Source organism: Elephantulus edwardii, unplaced genomic scaffold (assembly GCF_000299155.1).
Source record: "Elephantulus edwardii isolate Elephantulus edwardi_28Jun2011 unplaced genomic scaffold, EleEdw1.0 scaffold00111, whole genome shotgun sequence".
Lineage (NCBI taxonomy): Eukaryota > Metazoa > Chordata > Mammalia > Macroscelidea > Macroscelididae > Elephantulus > Elephantulus edwardii.
In genome coordinates, this window is record NW_006399861.1 from 4,382,833 (window position 1) to 4,390,390 (window position 7,558).

At 39.1% G+C, this 7,558-nt stretch overlaps 1 protein-coding gene across 1 annotated transcript in view; it reads left to right on the forward strand.

The window, feature by feature from the left end:
- The window catches only part of DOPEY1 (dopey family member 1), a 161,728-nt gene that overhangs the window by 31,568 nt on the left and 122,602 nt on the right, over positions 1–7,558 (forward strand). The gene's annotated exons all lie outside the window — the stretch shown is intronic.

Genomic DNA, 7,558 nt, shown 5'->3' on the forward strand with positions numbered 1-7,558 from the left:
TTTTTTCTTTTTAATCTATTCTGCTATTATTTTTCTCTTAATTGGTGCATTTAGCCTATGTTATTAAGTATGATTATTGACAGGCCAAGTTTTATTGTTGCAATTTTGCTTTGTTTCTTTTTCTATTGTTTCTGGTTACCATGGTCCATCTATTTTTGTTTGGTGTCTCTGTGTAAAGGATTTCCCTTAAAATTTCTTGTATTATTGGTCTTGTTTTCAAAAATTCTTTATGTTCCTTCTTTACTGCAAATGTCCCAATTTCTCCTTCATATTTGATGGACAGCTTTGTTGGATACAGGAATATTGATTGGCAGTTATTTTCTTTCAGCTTTCTGTATATGATGTACTATTGTCTCCTTTCATGATTTCTGTTGAGAAATCAGAAATTTAATTGTTTCTCCTTTGTAGCTGCTTTTTTTGTGCTGCTTTTAGTATTTTTATACATATCTTTTATTTTGGAGAATTTGACTATGTCTTGATGTTCTTCTTTTGGGGTATAGTCTACTGATGTTTGCTGAACTTCTTTTTTTTATTTTATTTTATTATTTTTGTGTGCGTGTACCGTCAAATCAGATCTGACTGGTACAGGAGGAGATTGTCCCTCCTTTCCCGGCAGAGCATCTGGTGGATTCGAACCGTGCGCCTCTGGGATTGTAGTTGCAGCTCCTTGCCACTAGGCCACCAGAGCTCCCCTGAACTTCTTGAATACAGATTTCTTTGCACTTCATAATACCTGGAAAGTTTTCTTCTAGTACATCTTCACAATTTTGTCAGTGATTTTCCTGCCCCTCTTATGTTTTGGAATTCTAGTCATACATACCTTGCTTCTTTTGATGTCATCCCACATGATTCTGATGTTTTCTTTATTTTCTTTGTCTCATTTCTGATATTTCTTCTAGTATATTTCCATCTTCCAACTCACTGGCTCTCTTTTCTACTTCTTCCATTCTACATTTTTTTTCCCTTTAGTGTGTTGGACACGTCTCCCATTTCTTTCTCAAGATTCTGAATTGCCTTTTCTTGTATTTCTGTTATTTCCAGTACTGTGTTGGCTGTACTCTGTCTTATGATGATTTTTTTAAAGTTCTTTATCTCATTATGTAAAGTTTCAATTCTTTCTTACATCTTTTGCATTTTCTTCTGTAGTTGTACACATTCTTCTTCATTGATGTATTTCTTCTGGCTTCCTGTCTCTGGAGTATTTGCTTTCTTATTGACTTTCATTTTTTCTTCCATTATATGAACCTTCTTTTGTAGCTTTTCAAATAACTGCATCAATATATTTCTTCTGGTTCTCTGCCTCTAAGATATTCACTTTATTACTGACTTCCATTGTTTTCCCCATCATTAGTACTTTCTTTGTAATTTTTCAGATTATTCCACATTTATATATATCTTCTGCCTGCCTGAACCTGAGTTATTCATATGCTCTGCTGTTTTTGTAAAAGGCTTAATTTGCTGTTTCCCCCAATGTTTGAAGCAGCCTACTGCTTTCTTGGCATTATTTGAAGTTTTTCTTGGTAATTATTAGGCTGTTTCTGTTGTGTCTTTGTAAGTTATCAATACTTCTAATATTTCTTGTGGTTTTGATTAATTGCCAGCTTATAATGTTCTGTCTATAGGGTCGGCCAATCACTCTACTGGAATTCCTTTCTGTGAAAATGTTGCATTTCCTAATTTCCTTCAGAATCCCTCTGGTCTGCAGTGCAGCCCTGCAGGAAGCTTCCTTTATTGTAGTCCCCTCTCTCAACTCTCTGGTCCTTCTTTGCCTTCAGAGTGACAGAGTGCTGAGAGACCAAGTATTTCTCTAAAATGTTTTCTGATCAGGGGTCTTTGATGACAGCTCTTTGTCTAGTCCTTCATTATGCCAGCTGAGAGAGTCTTTGTAGCTGGTAGCTCCCTGTCAAAAACTCTGTTGAATTCTTTGATCCTTGGGATGTCTTCACAGCAGATGGGCTCTCCAAATGGAGATGCCTGTTTCCAGGGGAGTTTCAGACTCTTCTTTCCACTGCACCTGAAAGTTCTCTCGGAAAAATTGTGCCACCTGATGATGTCTTATCTCCGGCAGTCTGTTGTCCTCCTTTGTCTCAAATAGCTTGAGACCAGGGGTGCAAATGTAAGCAATATTTCTTTTGTCCCCTGTCTTTGATCTGCAGAATGGCACAATCAGGATCCTCAACTCTCTATGTTTCTGTGATGGTTCAGGGGAAGGTCCTTGTCTTCTCTCTTTTACTAGGTGAAGGTGATGGCTTGCTAGTATCTTGTATATGGGTGATCCCTTCAAGCAAAGAAGCAAATGACAAGGGTACAGCATGGGGCAAGGTTTAGGCATCTCCTTGTCTGCCAATTTTTCTGCAGGAACCCACCATCAGTTCTCATCAGCTGACTTAGGCTTAGATTCTACCGGTAGCAGGAAGAATACTTTAGAGTACTAGTATACATCCTTATAAGTAATCAAATATAGAGATACATAGTTTGAGAAAATAAGCTTATTTTAAAATAAAGATTTAGCAGATATGACAAGAATTGTAGTTAATAATAACCATAATAAATTTTTAGGATGATCTGGTATGTTCTCATTTTTCTTTCATTATTACTGCCTTGAAATTGATACACACTCAAAAACCCCAAGCCCACTACCAACAAGTTGGTGTGAGACATCCAAGCCTCCATCAAGTTTCTGAGGCTATAAATCTTTACAGGAAGAGACTGTCCATATTCCATAGAGCTGGTAAAAAGAGCAAGGGCTGCATGAGATGGCCATATCTGACCTTTACCAACTTCACAAAGGGCAACTGTCCCCATCAACAGCACAAAGCCAGTTCCTATGAGGTCAGACATGTCTCTCATTCTTTCATACCTCTTTCTACTCAACATTAATCTCACTGCTCTACTCGGGTCCAAAATTTGATGTGATAGCTTACAGACAGCACAGAACCATATTGGGTAAGTTGAAAGGCTATAATGGAGATTAATAGCAGAATTCAGTCAGGATGGCTTCCAAAATGTGATCACATGCACCTCAACCTTGAGCCATGCAGCTTAAGGCCACGGTTACAATTTTCTCAATCCCACGAATATTAGCATCATACTCCACTCCCCTAAGTTGCCTAGCAAAGTTGGGCAAAGGTTCTTCCTTCCCATCCCCACCTCCAGTCATCCAAATAAATAAACTTGTTCAAATGCTCTTAACTTAGCTCTAGTTCTGTCTACGACGAGGAGAGGGTAGCAGTCAGCTCTGTCTCATGTCAGGTCTCAGGTCCTCTGCTTGGCTATGGCTACTGCTAAAGGTGTAGCTGGAGCAAGAATGCCTGATCCACATGGGCTCCTACATTCTTTCTTCTCTTCTTTGCTAGTGGTTGTTATGTGCCATCTAGTCAAATACAACTCATTGTGGCCTGTGGGCAATTCTCTGAACCTCGCTCTATCCTAAACCAATCTCACTTTCTCTGACATACTTACCCTCATTACCCCAGTTATTGTGTCAGTCCATCTCATCTGGGCTCTTCTTCTCCTGTACTGTCTCTCTACTTTTCCAAGCATGATATACTTCTCCGAAGACTGGTCCCTCCTGGCATCATGCCCAAAGAATATGGGACAGAATCTCAAAATTCTTGTCTCCAAGGAACGCCTTAGTTTCACCCTTTCCAGTACAGTTTGCTAGCAGGGAAGGTCTAATCTGCTGTTGGAGCATCTCAGTTTATTGGTGAGACTAGCCAGTCCTCTTGTGGATTGTTGAGACTGGTCAATACCCTTATGACTAGGTTAAATATTTACATATTCCCTCCTGTCCACATGGCAGAGTCAAATTCAGTGGTGAGAAAAAAGTATTGAAATATAAACTCTGCAGGATTTCTGTTGGATTAAACCACTAACCATTTGGCTAACAGCCCAACATTTAATGTACTATACTACTAAGGCTCCTAATTTGAAACATTTTGGAATCAGGAAAAAGGATCAGTTCCTAAAAAAGTATAGACTTGGTGCCAGAAATGAGGCTGGAGATAGAATGATAGAATTCTGTACAACCAGTTATTTATTCATAGCAAATACATAAAAATTCATAGAAACATACATGCAGGCTATACACATGGATATCACCTGATGGGATGCATAGGAATCAAATTGGTTACATCTGTGGAAGGAACTATTGGAAAAGTTTAATATCAGCAGTAAAAACTAGGCCAGGTGCTGATTGTGGAACAGACCATCAACTACTCATATACAAGTTCAAATTAAGACTAAAGAGGGTTAAATCATATCCACATGAATCAAAATTTGACCTTGAGTCTATCTCCATGAATTTAAAAACCAACTCAGGAATAGGTTTGAGGCCTTGATCACTAATGACTGAAGTCCAGATAAGCTGTGGGAAAATATCAAGAATATCGTCCATGAAGAATGCAAAAAGTCATTACTTAGAAGGAAAAAGAGTAAAAGACCAAAATGGATGTCAGAAGAGACTCTAAATATTGCACTAGAGTGCTGAGAAGCCAAAGCAAAAGGAAGAAATTAAGAAGTTAAGGAGCTGAATAGAAGATTTCCAAGGGCTGCTTGGGAAGACAAGCAAAATATTATAATGAAATGTCTAAGAAGCTGGAGTCAGAAAATCAAAAGGGCAAATTTGCTCAGGAATTTGTAAGCTGAAAGAACTGAAGAATAAGTTCAAACCCTGAGTTGCAGTGCTTAAGGATGCTATGGGCAGAATATTGAATGATTCAAGAAGCATCAAAAGCAGATGGAAGGACTATACAGAGTTACTGTACCAAAAAGAATTGGCTGACACAGAAGAATTTCAAGAAACAACATGAGGAAGAGGCAGTGGTGATGAAGGAAGAAGTTCAGGCTGCTCTCAAGGACTTGGCAAAAAATAAAGCCCCAGGAATTGATGGAATTCCAATTCACGTGTTTCAGCAAACAGATGCTCCCCTGCATGTGTTCACCAAGTTGTGCTGAGAAATCTGGAGGACAACTGCTTGGCCAACTGATTAAAAGAGATGCATATTTATTCCCACTCCAAAAAAAGGTGACCTAACAGAGTGTGGAAATTATTGTACAATATCATTAATATCACAAACTAGCAAAATCCTGCTGAAGATTATCCAGAGAAGACTTGAACTGTACATTGACAGAGAACTACTAGAAATACAGGCTCTCTTTAGAAGAGGTCGTGGCCCTAGGGATTGACTATTGGCAGTGTCACATGGATCTTGGCAGAAAGCTGAGAGTACCAGAAGATTGTCTATCTGTGTTTCATTGACTATGCAAAAGCATTTGACTGTGTGGATCACAATAAATTGTGCCTGATCCTGAGGAAAATGGGTATCTCAGAACACTTAATCATACTTATGTGAAAGCTATACTAGGACCAAGAAGCAGTTCTCAGAACAGAGCAAGGAAATACTGCATGGTTCAAAATCAGTAAAGGAGTCCATCAGGGATGAATCCTGTTCCTGTACCTTTTCAATCTTTATGCAGAACAGATCATTCTGGAGGCAGGGCTTTATGAGGAGGAGTGTGGCATTACAATTGAAGGGAGACCCATTAACAACCTTCTATATGCGGATGACACAACCTTGCTTGCTGAAAGTGAAGAAGACCTAAAGTACTTGCTGTAAAAGGTCAAGGACTATAGTCTTCAATATGGATTGAAGCTCAACACCAAGAAGACAAAAATTCTCACCACTGGGCAACCCCATAATAGAGGGTGAAGAGATTGAAGTTGTTAGCAATTACAGCTTGTTTGGATCCACAATCAACACTCTTAACAGCAGTCAGAAAATCAAAAGATGAATTGCACTGGGAAAAATCTGCTATCAGAGACCTCTCCAGAGTGCTGAAGAGCAATGATAGCAATGATACCAGTCTAGATGCAAAGGTGTGCCTAATGGTTTTCTCAATTACTTGTTATGCTTCAGAGAGTTGGGCAATGACTAAGGATGACAAAGAATAGATGCCTTCAAGTTGTGGTGCTGGAGAAGAGTCTTGAGCCTACCATGGACTGCCAAGAAAACAAATACGTCTGTCTTGGAGAAGACAAAGTCAAGTCCTTCCTTGGAGGCTAGGATTTTGAAGCTTTGCATCACTTATTTTGGACATGAGACCAGGAGAGATCAGTAATTGGAGAATGGCATAATTCTCAGAAGGGTGGATGGACAGCGCAGGAGAGGGAAACTCTGAATGACATGGAGTGATACAGTAACTGGGGTGATGGGGGTTGGTGTGTCAGAATTAGTGAGACTGGCAGAGCTGCTGTACATAGGATTGCTGTGCATCGTAGGCAACTCAACCAATAATGTTCTGTAACAGTTTTGGAAGCAGGAGTTGCATCCACTTCCTAAAAAACTTGCCTCTAGAAATTCTATGAACTTTGATAAAAGTCGAAAGTTGTAGAGGAGCTTCAGGCCTTTTGTTCATATGGTTGCTATGAGTCGTGCTTAACTCGAAGGCAATCAACAACAACAGTAAGGAAGAATATGCCCCCTCAAATGTAATGCATCCTATATTTTTTTAAAAAGTCTGCTGCTTTCTGTTTTGAAGTTTCTCATTATGTTCTTACCTTCTAAGCATTCATTATAAATATGTTGTCATCGAGTTGCCATTGAGTTATGTAAAACTCATAGCAATCTTTTGAACAACAGATCTTAACTTTGTCCTATCCTTCACCATTCTCATGATCTCAATCATACTGGAACCCATTGTATATTCACTGTGACAATCCTGGTTGAGGGTTATCCACTCTTTTACTGGCCCCTTTACCTCTCTCAGCATAATGTCTTTTCAAAGACTGGTCCTTTCTGATACGCCCAAGTGTGTGAGGCAAAGTTTCATCATTCTTATCTGTAAGGAGCACACTGCTTGCATTTCCCCTGAGGAGGATTGATTTCTTTTATCAGTCTATGGTATATTCAACACTCTTTACCACCACTACAATTCAGAATCTTTATGCTGATTGAATCAGCAAGAAGTTGCACTCTATGAAGAATGTGGCATCAGGATCAGAGGAAGACTCATCAATGATATGCATTGTGTAGATGACACAGTTATGCTTACTGAAGATGAGGAGCACTTGAAGCACTTGTTGCAAATGATCAAAGACTATAGCTTTCAATATGTATTGTATCTCAACACCAAGATAACAATTTTTAAAAAATTTTTTTATAAAAGAAGGAGGAGATTGTCCCTCCTTCCCCGGCAGAGCATCTGGTGGATTTGAACCGTGCACCTCTGGGATTGTAGTTGCAGCTCCTTGCCACTAGGCCACCAGAGCTCCCCTGATAACAAAAATTTTTAACACTGGACCAATAGGTAACATCATACTAGATGGAGAAAAGATTGAAAGTGTCAATTAATTCCTCTTGGATCCACAATCAGCACACTTAGTAGTCCAGGGATGTATTCATTGGAAAAGTGTTATCCAAATTATTGAGGATCAGTAGTGTCAATTTAAAGTCTAAGGTGCACCTAATTCAGACCATGGTCTTTGCAATCAGTTGCTATAAATCTGAGAGCTGTACAATAAATAAGGATGACAGAAGAATAATTGATGCCTTTGAGT